The sequence below is a fragment of the Apium graveolens genome, chromosome 7 (genome assembly GCF_009905375.1).
Source record: "Apium graveolens cultivar Ventura chromosome 7, ASM990537v1, whole genome shotgun sequence".
NCBI lineage: Eukaryota > Viridiplantae > Streptophyta > Magnoliopsida > Apiales > Apiaceae > Apium > Apium graveolens.
Window position 1 is genome coordinate 222,241,478 of NC_133653.1, and position 17,127 is coordinate 222,258,604.

Sequence of the window (17,127 nt, forward strand, 5' to 3'; positions counted from 1 at the left end):
TTGTAACAGAGTTTATTATATTGAATATATATATTTACTGTTACTTGTGTTCAAGATCGATTTGATTGTAATAACACTGTATTTAACCCCCTTCTACAGTGTTGTGTGACCTAACAAGATTATTGTGCTCGATGCTTCTTGTATGACATTAAAAAGAATGAGACTGGGACTAACAGGTTACTGTTTCGAGATTATAATGCAAGTGCAAAGACACTATCAATTGTCAAGTATACGGCGAGTCTTGTTTCACTTGGGGGGTTTAAAAATGTAGAACGAGGTGGTCAATAATTACAGTCAATTCGAGTGAATGCACAACGTTGCTTATATGCTATTGTGCTAAATAAAGAGTACCGTTGTATGTTTAATGTTTACCAAACTTAGCTTGTGTCACATCGTTATGACTAGTAACTAGTAAAGTTGGTTTTAAAGTTATGTTCTGAGTTTTACACAAGTTAGAGCAACTCCAACAATTAATTTGCATTCTCCTCATAAATAATATTATTAAAATGGCTCTTAGCTATTTAACATACAAAATTAATTTTTCACTCCAACAACTCTCCTCAAATTCAACCCTCATCTAATTTTTATAATATTTTCCATAACACATAGCCATCCATATATAAAAAGATCCCATTCTATACAAAACAATTAGCATTGCAAATATCAATCAATTGACAAAATAATGCAGTGCACTTTGATCCACCTGCTGTTAAGTCAAATGAGCTGCACATTCATTATAAACAAAAAAGACCCATAAGAGATACAACTGATCAAACTTCAAACACAATAAAAACTAAATAACGGTTCTCTAGCTTCTGAAAAATATGAAAACCCATAAAAGAAAAGATAAAGGCATCTGCTTTGTCATACAGAAAGGGAGGGAAATGATGGATTGAGAGGGAAATTAATATTTGTGAATACTAAATTGAATGAGGAAGGAACAGGCACTCCTCAACATTGAGGAGAGATATGGAGCTCCTAAAGATTTGAAGATGATTAGGAGGGTGTTGGAGACATTTTCTCCTTCAATCTCCTCAAAATTTGACCAAGGAGCATGTATAGAGAGCTTCTTGGAGTTTCTCTTAACCTTCTATATTACTTTATATTACCATCCTATTTTCTCATTCGCCCCCGTCTACTTATTTTTACTAAACTCCAGTTTTAATCAGTGTGCATTAATAACCTTTATTAATAAGCGAAACATATTTTTAAGTATTACTTTAATTTCACTTTTTTTTGGTACCATCACCTTTTGGTCGGAATAGATAACCTTGATCCTTGGATATAGCTTCTTTATTCCATGTGAATCTGATGCGACTAAAATTCCTTGACATGTGAAACACTGCCCTACATCCAGTCCCTCAAGTATATCTACCCGAGCTTTCTCTGATTCAGCTATTAGTAACTCTTACATTATTTCCTGAGTTTCCAACTTTAATGCATGTAACTGAGATGTTTGTATGTCCCTACTATTCTCTCTAACCTCTATAATTTCTGTCTTTCTGATCTCTGTGATTCCGGGATAAATGTAGCATTGGTACAAACCACTTTGTGACTGTATAATATGGAATCATTAGAGTTGTCTTAAAATCTTCGAGAAATAGTATACTCTTAGAAACTTCATTCTTTTCCCGCATCTGAAAATCTAGTGGTATCCTATGGAGTAAGCCTTTGAGGAAATTCCATAATTTTTTTCTGTAGGTCTTCAAATCAGCTTCATTGGAATAAGAAAACCATTAGCTTCAATTTTCGTATTTGGAAATTTTTCGTCTGAATAGCACATGGTCTTCATTTTCTTCAAAAGATTAAAATCAACTTTAACGCTCGGAGGAATCTTGAGTCTACCAATCCTTTGAGAACCCTTAATTTAATATTTTAGAAAATTTTAAATTTCCAAAAATTTTAATTTTCTTAGAAAATAAATTAATCAAAAATAAGTATTTACGAAAAAATTAATTTTCAAGAATTTCAAATTTTCTTAAAAATTATAATAAAAAGTAAACTAATATTTAAGAAAAAATTAAATTTAAGAATTTTAAATTTTCTGGAAAAAAATAAATAAATCAAAAATAAAAATTTGGACTTCAAGTAATCTAACTTGCGACCAGGAGGCACTCTAATACTTAGTTAATTTCCAAACTCCTTACTTGCGACTCCATTTCATGTTTTACCGGCGACAAGTAAAGGATAAGAGTTTGCCTTAGAAACTTTTATGGTATACGAATTTAGTTGCGGGCCTGAGCTTCTAATGTGACTAAGTGTCGCAAGTAAGTCACTTAACAAAAAAATAGACCAGTTACTTGCGACTTGCACTTCCTGGTAGCATTCTTTTACTTAGATTTTTCTTCGACATGCATTACTTGCGACATGTAGTTACCCTGTGCAGTAGGAACCTTCCCGCTTGATGTACTTGGAAGAGGTTGTCGCAACTAACAACTTAGAACAAAAACTCCTTCTTATTACTTACGAACACAAGCTGGCTGCCAATTCTTTTCCCGCGCATGACTTGAATTGCGCGTGAGCTACCTCCTGTTGTGTTGACCCGCGCATAAAGTGCAGATACAGGATAATGGCAGCTTATAAAAATAAAGCAAAGTGAACTAATTTGCTGCCATTTTACTTTGTTTTCTTTTCTTGATTTGTTAACTAGAAACCACGAACCTGAGGTGCCAAATTCAAGTAAACAAAAGAATCACTCTGGCAGCTAATTAATCCGAGAAAAAATTTGGATTAAAAACTTTTATCTACTAAAATTTAAGTAGTAAATTAATTTAGTTAAAATTATAAAATAAATATATTTAAATTAAGTTCATACATAAACTTATTTAAATTAAATTTATAGAATAAATTTTCTAAATCAAATTTACAAAATAAATTTATGTAAATGAAAAATTGATAAAATAAATTCATTTAAGGATCCTGATTTGTGTATCAATTAGTTAGCTTTGATACCAATTGTTAGGTCCCGAAGTATCGTAGAAGGGGGGTTGAATACGATACTCACTAAATTAAAAAATTCTTTCGAATCTTTTACGGATATATAATTTAGAGTTCGGTTAGTGGTTCCGTGTTCTTGAGGTGAATAGTGTTTGGAACAGTAAAACGAGGAACAGAGGATATTCGGGGAAATATATATTCATATATAAATCCGCGAGGGTGTTGCTACACTCCGGTAAATAGATTAACCGGCTACAATCTAAGAACAACAAATTTCCTAACTTCTACCAAGATCAACAAATTAAATCATATACAATGATCTAGCTTTTGTTTGTCTAAAAATTTATTTACCGGATAACGATTATAATGCCCCTAAGAATATATAAGAGTTAAATCGGGCATTATAACATTTCTCCGCTGAGAAGTTAAATGGATATTCAAGGTGCTTGAGCTTCTATGAAAATCTTTGCTTCTTGTTATCAGCTCTCTTTGTTGGAGAAGAAGATAAACAGAACAATTCAAATGGCTGATTTGATATGCTGCTGAGTGTAGGCTTTATATTCAATTAAAATATGTGGTCAAATATTAACCACACAAATCAATTGAATGAATCAATAAAATTGTGGTTAAGAGTTACTTGCGACCAGGGCTGCTTCCTTTTACTTGCGACCAGAGGGTATTAGCACTTAAAATTTATTCCTTCAAAAACTTACTTGTGACTACAGGGGGGAGAATTTGTACTTAGTTTATTTCCACAATACTTACTTGCGACCAGGAGGGGAGGAGTACTTGCCTTGCATTTTCTTTTACTGAACTTACTTGCGACTAGAGTCCTTAGCAAGGAGTTGCCTTAGTTTATTTCACCCCAATAGGTTACTTGCGACATGTAGCAGCTAGGTGAGGCTTTTACTTGCGACTCCTTTACAAGTACTTGCTTAACACACAAAGCTCCATGTTTTCTTTGTTTGTTTACTTCCTTTTTTCTTTTCCTTTTTCTCTTTTCTTTTTGTTTTCTTTTTCATTTTTGTTTTCTTTTTCTCTTTTTTGTATCTTTTCTTTTTTTTTCTTTTTCTTTTTATTTAAGTTTAAATTGTAACTAAATTAATTTATAAAATAAACTTAAATATAATTTATATAAATAAACTAATTTAGATTTATAAAATAAACTTATTTAAAGTTTATAAAATAAATCATTTTAAGTTTATTAAATAAATTATATTAAAGTCCATTAAATAAATATATTTTAAGTTAACAATTAAACTTTGAATTTGGCCAATCCCTCGAGCTGTTTAGTTGTATACCCCGCGCACCTCTTCTCGTACTTTAACAGATAAACGTTCAATCCAAGTACGTACCTCAACATAACAATTATTTTATAAATAATACCCAGATTCCTTTCACGAGCTGTTGACGCCTAGTGCAACTGGTCTAGTTCACAGACGACTAACTTCGATTCAGGTATTCATATTATTGGCTTGATTATATTGTTAAGCTTGCAACAACTTTATCGATTTGAACACTAACTGTCAATAAATAAATGTACTTTCGTTGGAATCCTTCTGGTACTTAGAAAACGTTTTCATTGCTACTACAATCTTGAATACTTCATTCAATGTTCTTCACCGACGCTTGGACATATAAATGAACTCCTGTCAGTGAGTATAACTTCAAGACTGCAGCTGTCTTCTTTAACCTTTGTCCTTACCCTATCTTCAATTCTTCAGATTCCTATGCTTCGAACACTGTCTATTTTCAATCAGTGCCAATACATTGAAATCTTCAGGTAGCACTTATACACTGAATATTCATCATTTCTGAAACCCTGAAAGTCTTTAACCTTTATTCATCAGTGAGGCATGAACATATTAATGAACATCTTTCAGTGACCTGTAAACAGATTTCAAGCTTTCTTCTTTATTTTTTGATTCTTTGTATTTGCCTTGTCTTCATTTCTTCCAATTTCTTGTGTAGTCATAGTATTATTAACATGTCATGTTCTGGTATTATTCTCGTGTTGAGTTATCCCGTAACTATTCATACAGCTACGCAGTCTCACCAACAGTCTCCCCATATTATATTATTAAACCTAACAAATAAATTAAATAGAGAGGATACCTTAACTAACAACTAGAAAAAGTAAAGTACCAGGACTTGTAAATAATGCTACTAGTTTTCTGGATCAAATACTGCATTTCCAGATTTCTTGAGTAAGTGAAATGAATGATGCTTGTTCCTCTAGCACTGAACTGATATTCAAGTAGTTTCATCTATATTTCTTTGGTTCTTTAAATCTCTGCCAGATAATACTTCTCAGTCTTGAAGTTATCATCAGCAACTTCTTTTGTACAACCACATTTTCTATTGAGAAGCACATATCTCTCTTGCTTCTCCCCCTATAAGAATCAACTGCTTAAAGGAGATCACCTTCGTTTACCACCTCTTCCGTACAATAGGATCCGCAGATAAAAATCAATGGTACTCCCCTTTTGGAAAACAGCTACTCCCCTAATGAAGAACAGTGATGAACCAATCCACTTCTTCTAATAGCTAGGAAATCACCTTGTGGTGTACATATGCTTTACCTGTTTCCTCCTGCCTGCTATTTCTCCCCCTTAGTTGAGGAATCCTCCAAACTATTATTTAAGCTTTTATATCCCCCTTAGAAAAGGAATGTATGTTGTTGTCTGAAGGAGTTCTCATTTTTTACTTGGTTGGAAAGAAATAACAAGTCATAATCTGATCAACCATGTCCCTTTAAATGCTGTAAAAATGGTTTCACCATTGATCATCCTGTTAACCAACCTTCCCAACATCCGTATACCTCCCAACTGTTAAATCATAATAGTTAGGCCCCAACTATTCGATTCTAATCTGTAAGTGTTAGGTCCCTAAAAGTCAGGTTCCAATCATAAACAGATTTGAGGCCCGAAGTATCAAGAACCAGTGTTTGGGGATAGGGAATGGGATATGGTGTTTCTCTTCCTTCCTCAATGTGAGTGTGTGATTCTGTTTTGTGTACCTCACAAGTATTTCACTCTTCTTTCCGCTCGTGTTTACACTCATTCTCACAAGTGTATCACTCTTCTCATAGCTCCAAAATCCAGTTGTACCTGCAAGAAAAATCACCTTAGCCATCCTTAAGGAGGTCACATGTGGTGCAATAGGAGCTAACAAATCCCCATCCTCGTTAGACTCGTCAGATGAATCTGAGTCATAAACTACAAGTTGCTAGTTTCCCTTTGAGGGTTCCATATTTGAACTCTGGGAAGGTAAATATGATCCAAAGAATTTAGCATAAAGATCAAAGTTTCCTCCTAATGTCTGTGAAGACATTTCCTTGTGACTCATCAGGTAAATATGAATCATTATCAACAAGTTGCTGATCTGAGCCTATGTCAGATCCATTATCCGTAGATGCATCCAGGGGATTTAAGTCTGGGAGGTAGACACTGACCACTGACATATGGCTATTGGATCAATATCCTCTTCTATCACCTGTTAAGGCAATTGGTCCAATAAAGAACCTTGAACAATCAAATCTAACCTCAAAATGGTCGAAACTTTTATTTCCGTCAACTCTTTCTCCGTGTGTGTAACCTAACCTTGTGCATCAAGAATTGTTTATGTTTGAGGTGGTGACACTACATCGGATACCCTGACTGACAGGCGAATTTCATTAGACGCACCCTTGTTGAGAGGATGAATCTAGTAACTATTTTTGTGCCTTTTCAGCCATTACATCTTTTTGACAAGATGTATGGGGGCTAGCAGTTGCCTCGGTTTTAATACTACTCATCTTTGTAGGAGACAAAGTTGTTGGGTTGACTTCAGAACCTTCCTTATGTGGTGCACTAAGGCTTTTTCTCCCTAACGTTCATTCATACTTCATTTTAGTGGTAAGAAAGTGTTGGTTGGTTCTATTTCTGTGTTTGTATTTATAGTCTGGGATAGAAGTTGTGGGTTTTTAACCTCATGACTATCAAAGAAAGATGGTCATTGGAGGCTGAACCTGCATTATCAAACATGTAGCACAGTAGATAGGATGCACATGAATCTATAATGAATGAAAATCATGCATTTAATCTTTGAGAGAAATGATGTACAATAGTGATCTCAAAAGATTTTAATGAAATAAGCAATCACCACTGTAGAAAGAAGTTTGATTTTCTCTTAAAACTGTTTGAGTGCACAAGTATGTTTTTATGCATAAAAAGTTAAATAATCATGTATTTTAATTTGAAAAGGACACAGACTGATTACCTAACAGTATTAAGAAAAGAAAGAAAGATTTTGTCTTTCAATATGAATGAGTTTTTGTAAAAGAATTGATCACTTAGGGTAAAGTCTAAGCAATTCTCATTCATGTCAAAAGCTCCATAATCTATCTTTATAAAATCATTATCAACAACATTATTTATTGATAAATAATCTTAATAAGAATGACTATGCTGCTGATTTTAAATTGAAGTGAATCTTTCAGATATAGCAACACACATAAATTCACTAGTACTTAAAATCTCACAATTATCTGCAACAAAATATTAACAATATATCATTGACTAATACTTGTCAAGTATTTTAAATACCAATAGTTATGTTGCATCTTATTTTAATATAATTTAAATCATGAAACTGATTTGACATGGAATTGTCTAACATCATAATTTAAATATATTAGAATAAGATATCAGTGAATTAAATACCAATTATCTATCAAATAGACATTAGCATTCAATTTCATATACTATACAATTGTTTAACTCCTAACAACTGTAATATCTCAGACAATTTTGGTTCGATAAATAAAGCAACATTAACCAACATTGTCTTGTTTGCAAGCTTAGAAAAAATATTCGAAGTTCCTTATACTTTGATCCAATGAGTATTGCATCAATATCAACGCATTTAGGAATTTGCAAGTAAGTATGAAAATTATTCTAAATGGACAACATATGGTTACTCTTAATAAAGTATTATCCACATTGGCCATGGTTGTACTTAAGAAAGATTTTCACACCTTTTTATATTAGTATAAGTGATTGTGGATAAGCATTGATTACTTAGAGGAGTTCTAAGTAATGCCAAAAATACTAATACTTCACAATTAGTTCATACTTAAACTCTTAACTCAATATCATTAACTGATATAAGTCAAAAATTAGCATACAACTAATCATGCTACAATCATGATTCTGATTTCAGTGAATTCTTGAGACGTAAACATTGTTAAATTCACTAAAACCAAAATATCATAATTAACCTATAACAATTTAGTTACAATGAATATACTAGATATCAATTGTTAACAGATTTAGTTATGATCAATCATGCTGCTTATTTATTTTAAGTTAGTTTGAATTATGGAGCAAATAAAATTATTGAATTGCTTCAATTTCCATAATCCAAACTACCTAAAAGAAATACTAAATAAATAAATACTAAATATCTATGAGTTAGATACTAGCACTTAAATATTTATAATTATCCTTGAATAATCACCAATAGGATATATGACTTATATACATGGCAATCACTCTCTGGATAATTAGTAATTTTAGAAATATTTTTTAAGCATATAAAATATTGAGAGTTTTATACACATAACTTAGAAAATACTTCAACTTTCAATATTAGTGATTTTAGAAATAAAAATTGATTACTTAGAACAAAAATTCTAAATAATATTACTAATATTAAAAGTATCACAATTATTCGTACATGATACAAATAATTATGCTGCATATTATTTTAATTTAATTTAAATTATGGGACTGATATGGAATGGAATTGTCTACCATCATAATTTAAATCACTTTAAATAATATTCAAACTTAATGCTATAATACTTAACTGCCATAAATGTATATGACATTTTAATATTGATAATCAAGATAGTAGCACTAAGTACGACGTACTGGAATACTGATAAATTCACAAGTCCTTTAAATATTGAAAATTTAATACTTGTGAACTTATATTAAGAATTCCTTACAGATGGGATTTCCAACTGATATGCAATGAATGGTATCCCACACTTACAAACCAGTCTTGAAAATTAACTTTAACAAGTGATTTAGTAAATGTTTCTGCAAGTAACTCTTTGACTTAAAGACATGCTCTCGAAAGAAATGATACCTGGTGTGAAGGTGCTTTGTCATAGAGTGTTCCACAGAGTTGTTGGATATGAAGTTGTTTGTTTTCATAATAAAAAATCAATCTTTTTCCATGAAGTTGACAGCTTCCCGAGATGTTTCTCCTGTCACTTAGGTTGACAGCTTCATAGATGTTTCTCATGTCTTTCTTACAATCTGCATAATCGATATCTATATAGTTAACTTTGTTAAGCACAATATCTTTAGGGTACTTTACTCCAAGAGTTGATAGTCCCTTAAGATATCTAATAATCTTTTTAATAGCTATAAGATTGAATTCGCTAGGATCTACTTAGAACCTTGCACTTTGACATCTTGAGAATATTACATGTTGTCTATTAGCATTTGAGTAAAAGAGTGAGCTTGTCATACCTCTACATCTTGTCATTTTACCTGAGTTGCACTAATCAGGCTTTAGTGGTTTCAGTTGGTAAGTAGTCTTGGCATGTTCAGAATCTTCCAAATTTTGCATCTTTAAAAGATCCTCAACTTACTTGTATTGCCATCAACTTTTCCAACATGCTCCTCCATACCTACTCTGTAATTACTTAGCAAATAATTTTACACAAGTCTTTGTTAGTAAACGAACATATAACATTATCATTATATCACTGCCCATGTATAACAGTATGTTCGTGCCTAATGATAAGAGAGTTATTAATATGACGACTCTACTAGCTCATATTTAATTGTAACTTCAGTTAGAGTGCCATACCCTGTCCTTGATGATTTCTTGAGTAGTATACAATTTCATATTAACCTGAAGTGAGCTTGTGAAGAAGAGATATACATAGTCCAATAGTCCTACAACTGCAAAGTCCATGAACTGTTGTGCATTGACTTCCTCTTTTGACTCACGAACCAGAAGTGCACTTGTACACATCTACTAGAGTCCAATTCCAAGTTTGAATGTGCATCAGGTGTCTGATATGTCGTAATATCCTCATGTCTCGCCACTGGTGATTTTTGTTGATTACTGCTTCCTGATAATAACTTAGCATCCAGTTTGGTCTTGTCCCTCATAACAATGCCATTGTCATCCAGTTTTGACTTTTGGTTATCCTTGTACTAATTACAAAATTGTCATTTGGTTTGGATACCAGCTTCCCTAAAATCTGCTTGCTGACTGATTGAGTTCATCTTACTTTGCAATCACCCAATCATTCCGGATCTATCAGAGCTTCTGTAACTTTCTTAGTTTCTTCTTCCATTTCAAAAAACTAGAGAAATAATCATTCATACTCAGTAGCCCTGCTAATCATTACTCCACCATCTGGATCACTTAAGAACTGGACTCTGGGAATAATATTGACATCAAACCCTTTGTCTCAACAGATATGTTCTTGTAGCGTCCTCTTGATTTACAATGTGGTGTTGAGTATGACTAGTTGATCCTTCTATTACTCCCCCTAAATTGTTGCTGGGATTTCCTGAAAATCCTTACCCTTGCGGATTGGCTTCATTGACATAATGAGTTGTGTTATACACTGCCATTTCACTGCTTGGATATGAATCATCAATACCATTAATTTCTCCTGTAACAGCTTGGAGCATGGAGTATTTGAACTGTGCATTTTGACTTTTAATTATCTTCTATTGATCAACCACAAATTCCCATATAGGTTGTAGACTTCACTGAGTAGCCATGAAAAATATCTTTACTAGTATTAGCTGCAAATGACAAGTTATTCAAACAACTAAAAACATTTCATTGTTTGCTTCTATAGAATATTCTCTCCAAACACTTTCAGGTTATCCGGTGTTTGCTTCTATTGGCCATTAATTCATTTGTGGTCTTCAAGTATATGTCCTGATCAAGGCCTAATCTTACTTGTAGCAAACTGTGTTGACTGATTCAGCCCTTTGGTATTTAGAAAGTCTTGATTTGCTTGGTATTGCCCTTGTTGCTTTAATCAAGTTCCGGTTCTTCCTTTGTACCACTCCATTCTGACACGTAGCTCCTAGTGTTGAATATGTCTCAATATATTCTTTTTATTGCAGATATTATTCAGAACTACTTCTTGAATTCAGTCCCATTATCTGACCACAAGATCATTTCTTTTACAGTTGCTTCCAGCTTGATCTTCTGATATGATCAATCACCATCTGTGATGTCTTGTCTTGAGAATGCACGAACAATAATTTTTTTTATTAAGAGTAGTCATCCACCATCACTAAGATATATCTTTACTTTGATGTGATGATGTCTTTGACTTCTCTTCTTGACATGCCTCACATTTATCATCCTTCTGAATTCCAGATGAGGCAGTCCTTTCACTTATCCCTTTTTACAAGAGAGTTCCTTGTGTTGATGTTCAAGGGTGAGAGCTTCTAATGCCATAGCTAAATTTTTGTCAGATGAAGCTTTATAGTAGAAACCATTGACTTCACCTTTCCTGAGATTCCAGTTTATCTACGAGCATATCATTTCCTTACTCTAAGAAGAGCAAGCTTCTCAACCTTCCTGCTTCGTATGAGACATTAATCCTTCATTAAATTGACATTTTTTCCTTTGATGCAAAACCGTCTGATAAGAGGATTTGTGCCTTGATTCTTCAGCAAGAAAGATGCTTCAATTATTACCAGTGACACCAATGATTAGTTGTTATCAGTGATACTAATTGTTGAGTTCATAATGACATCCCTTTTTCTATGAAACCTTTGCTGTCATCTCCAAAGATTATTGACAGAATAGCTTTTGTCAATCACATTTATTTGTGAGGCTCTTTCCTTGATCATATTCCTTGAGTATGATTTACCAGGAATACATATGAATCAAATAATCTGTTATGTTCTACACTCACAAATGGATTAACAGTTCTTGGTACCCAACTTAACAGTTTGGGTCCAATTGGATTAGAGATTTTACTATAAATAGAGATAACAATAGCTGCAACCTTATCATGCTAATTCTTATCTTTGACTGACCATTTTCTCCATTTTAATACCCTTGACAAATTTGTCTCTAGGCTAAGGAAAAAATGGTTCCAACCTTACATAAGGAACTAGTAGTCTTTGCCCTATTATAATCCTAAAACATGCTTTTCTACAATTAATGCAAGTACTAAGAGATGCATTCATAGTATTGAAATAAGCGAGCATTGCATTGAGAATACATGGCATTCATTCAGAAACATTACGCATAAGAATTAAGCAAGACAGGCATGATATGGAACAAACAGAATTAACAAATAAACCACTTATTCTATCTAGTCCAATCCTATTAATGTATCTCATCTAGTTGTCTCAATCTAAATATAAACTAATACATCTTAACTAACAATTCAAATCAAATGAATAAATTACATTGTAATAGGATACAGAAAATAAGCATAAACAAAGGTCGTAAGTGCTGGAAAATATATATCTCACTAAAGTAATAAATCATATTCAACAAATAATCAAACACATATTTAAGATCATCTAAAGTAACATGCACAAGTTAAACATCAATTCTAGTTACCAGAAGGATATTCTAGTGAACTAGTTTAGCATTATCTATGTGTGATGTTATCATGCTTGTGTGAGTGTTAAATATTTAAACACTAAGATCTTATCATGTATTGAATATTGAGAGCAAAATATTGCAGTGGTTCAAGAAATTGAAACCTGAGATATGTGAATTGGACCATCTTCAGAGATTGCTATGAAAGCAAGATACTAATGATCTCCCTTCTCGAAATATGATACATCCCAACTCTTTCCCGATGCACTACAAATTTTGACTGGCTACTTCCCTAAGAAAACATTCCACCTTTGTCACAACTCTTCAACTGACTCCCTACTCATCCTTGTTTGTCAAGCTTCTTATTCTGTTGTAGCAAAACCCCTGATAGTTATTTGTTACATATATCTTGTCAGAACTGTAACTATCAAATCTTATTTTTGTCCCAATTTCAGTCTTGTAACCACCTCTTGAACTAAATCTTTAAGAGTCTATGCTTCGGAATAAATAGGCTTGATCCATGGATATAGTTTATGTATTCCACGTGAATCTAATGCGACTAAACTTCCTTGAAATGTGAAACACTACCCTGACGTCCAGTCCCTCAAGTATATCTACCTGAGCTTCCTCTGATTCAGCTATCAGTAACTCTAATATTCTGTCCTGAGTTTCCAACTTTAATGTATGTAACTGAGATGTTTGTATGTCCCTACTATTCTCTCTAACCTCCATAATTCCTGTCTTTCTGATCTCTATGATTCCTGGATAAATGTAGCATTGGTACAAACCACTTTGTGATAGTATAATATGGAATCATTGGAGTTGTCTTAAAATCTTCGAGAAAAATTATACTCTTAAAAACTACATTCTTTTCCCACATCTGAAAATCCAGTGATATCCTATGGAGTAAGCCTTTGAGGAAATTCCATAATTTTCTTCGTAGGTCTTGAAATAATTTCCGTGTTCGGGAATTTTTCGCCTGAATAGCACATGGTCTTCGTTTTCTTCAAAAGATTAAAATCAACTTTAACGCTCGGAGGAATCTCGAGTCTACCAATCCTTTGAGAATCCTTAATTTTATATTTTAGAAAAATTTAAATTTCCAAATTTTTTAATTTTCATAAAAAACAAATTAATCAAAAATAAATATTTACGAAAGAATTAATTTTCAAGAATTTTAAATTTTCTTAAAAGTTAAAATAAAACGTAAACTAATAATTTAGAAAAATTTAAATTTAAGAATTTTAAATTTTCTGGAAAAAATAAATAAATCAAAAATAAAAATTTGGACTCCAAGTAATCTAACTTGCGACCAGGAGGCACTCTAGTACTTAGTTAATTTCCAAACTTCTTACTTGCGACTCCATTTCATGTTTTACCGGCGACAAGCAAAGGATAAGAGTTTGCCTTAGAAACTTTTATAGGTTACGAATTTAGTTGCGACCTGAGTATCTACTGTGACTAAGTGTCACAAGTAAGACACTTAACAAAAAAACAGTCCAATTACTTGCGACTTGCACTTCCTAGTAGCATTCTTTTACTTAGATTTTTCTTCGGCATACATTACTTGCGACCTGTAATTACCCTGTGTAGTAGGAGCCTTCCAGCTTGATGTACTAGGAAAAGGTTGTCGCAACTAACAACTTAGAACAAAAACTCCTTCATGTTACTTGCGAACACAAGCTGGCTGCCAATTATTTTCCCACGCGTGACTTGAATTGCGCGTACGCTACCTCCTGCTGTGTTGACCCGCGCATGAAGTGCAGATACAGGAAAATGGCAGCTTATAAAAACAAAGCAAAGTGAACTAATTTGCTTCCATTTTACTTTATTTTCTTTTCTTGATTTGTTAACTAGAAACCACGAACCTGAGGTGCCAAATTCAAGTAAACAAAAGAATCACTCTGGCAGCTAATTAATCCGAGAAAATAATTTAAATTAAATTTTTTTATTTACTAAAATTTAAGTAGTAAATTAATTTAGTTTAAATTATAAAATAAATTTATTTAAATTAAGTTCATACATAAACTTATTTAAATTAAATTTATAGAATAAATTTTCTAAATCAAATTTACAAAATAAATTTATGTAAATGAAAAATTGATAAAATAAATTCATTTAAGGATCCTGATTTGTGTATCAATCAGTTAGCTTTGATACCAATTGTTAGGTCCCGAAGTATCGTAGAAGGGGGGTTGAATACGATACTCTCTAAATTAAAAAGTTCTTTCGAATCTTTTGCGAATATATAATTCAGAGTTCGGTTAGTGGTTCCGTGTTCATGAGGTAAATAGTGTTTGGAACAGTAAAACGAGGAACAGAGGATATTCAGGGAAATATATATTCATATATAAATCCGCGAGGGTGTTGCTACACTCCGCTAAATAGATTAACCGGATACAATCTAAGAACAACAAAGTTCCTAAATTATACAAAGATCAACAAATTAAATCCTATACAATGATCTAGCTTTTATTTGTCTAAAAATTTAGTTGCCGGATAACGATTATAATGCCCCTAAGAATATACAAGAGTTAAACCGGGCATTATAACGTTACTCGAGTGAGAAGTTAAACGAATATTCAAGGTGCTTGAACTTCTCTGAAAATCTTTACTTCTTGTTACCATCTCTCTTTGTTGGAGAAGAAGATAAACAAAACAATTCAAATTGTTGATTTGATATGCTGCTGAGTGTAGGCTTTATATTCAGTTGAAATATGTGGTCAAATATTAACCACACAAATCAATTGAATGAATCAATAAAATTGTGGCTGAGAGTTACTTGCTTCAGGGCTGCTTCCTTTTACTTACGACCAGAGGGTATTAGCACTTAAAATTTATTCCTTCAAAAACTTACTTGCGACTACAGGGGGAAGAATTTGTACTTAGTTTATTTCCACAATACTTACTTGCGATCAGGAGGGGAGGAGTACTTACCTTGCATTTTCTTTTACTGAACTTACTTGCGACTAGAGTCCTTAGCAAGGAGTTGCCTTAGATTATTTCACCCCAATAGGATACTTGCGACCTGTAGCAGTTAGGTGAGGCTTTTACTTGCGACTCCTTTACAAGTACAAGTACTTGTTTAACACACTAAGCTCCCTGTTTCCTTTGTTTGTTTACTTCCTTTTTTTTTCTTTTCCTTTTTTATCTTTTCTTTTTATTTTCTTTTTTTCTTTTTTTTGTTTTTTTTCTTTTTCTTTTTATTTAAGTTTAAATTGTATCTAAATTAATTTATAAAATAAACTTAAATATAACTTATATAAATAAACTAATTTAGATTTATAAAATAAATTTATTTAAAGTTTGTAAAATAAATTATTTTAAGTTTATTAAATAAATTATATTAAAGTCCATTAAATAAATATATTTTAAGTTAACAATTAAACTTTGAACTTGGCCAATCTGTCGAGTTGTTTAGCTGTATACCCCGCACACCTCTTTTCGTACTTTAATAGATAAACGTTCAATCCAAGTATATTTCTCAACTTAACAATTCTTCTATAAATAATACCCAGATTCCTTTCACAAGTTGTTGACGCCTAGTGCAACAAGTCTGATTCACAGACGACTAACTTCGATTCAGATCTTCGTATTATGGCCTTGATTATATTGTTAAGCTTGCAACAACTTTATCGTTTCCAACACTGACTGTCAATAAATAAATGTACTTTCACTGGAATCCTTCTGGTACTTAAACACCGTCTTCATTTCTACTACAATCTTGAATACTTCATTCAATATTCTTCACCGACGCTTGAACATATAAATGAACTCATGTCAGTGAGTATAACTTCAAGAATGCGGCTGTCTTCTTTAACCTCTGTCCTTACCCTGTCTTAAATTCTTCAGATTCCCATATTTCGAATACTGTCTATCTTCAATCAATGTCAATACACTGAAATCTTCTGGTAGCACTTATATACTGAATCTTCATCATTTCTGAAACCCTGAAAGTCTTTAACCTTTATTCTTCATTGAGGCATGAACATATTAATGAACTTCTTTCAGTGACCTGTAAATAGACTTCAAGTTTTCTTCTTTATCTTTTGATTCTTTGTATTTGCCTTGTCTTCATATCTTCTGATTTCTTGTGTTGTAGTATTATTAACATGTCATGTTCTGGTGTTATTCTCGTGTTGAGTTATCACGTATCTGTTCATACAGTTACGCATTCTCACCAACATCTAAGTGTATTATTTTTATAATTTTTGATTCCTATATGACTTATAATTCTATATATATTATTCTAACCCATTTTTCTTTATTAATAAACTTTTTAAATGTTACCTTAATTTCACTTATTTTTTTGTTCTATCACCTTTTGTTTTCACTTTTTATGATTCATGTTATAACTCTAAGTGTATTATTTTTATCCTTTTTGATCTTATAAATTATTTTTACCCATTTTTCTTTATTAATAAAGAAAACCTATTTTTAAGTGAACTTTGATTTCACTTATTTTTTAGTTCGGCCACCTTTTGATTTCACATTATATGATTGATGTAATAACTCTAAGCGTATTATTTTTATCCTTTTTAATTCCTATATGACTTATAATTATATGTATTATTTTTACTTATTTTTTTAAAT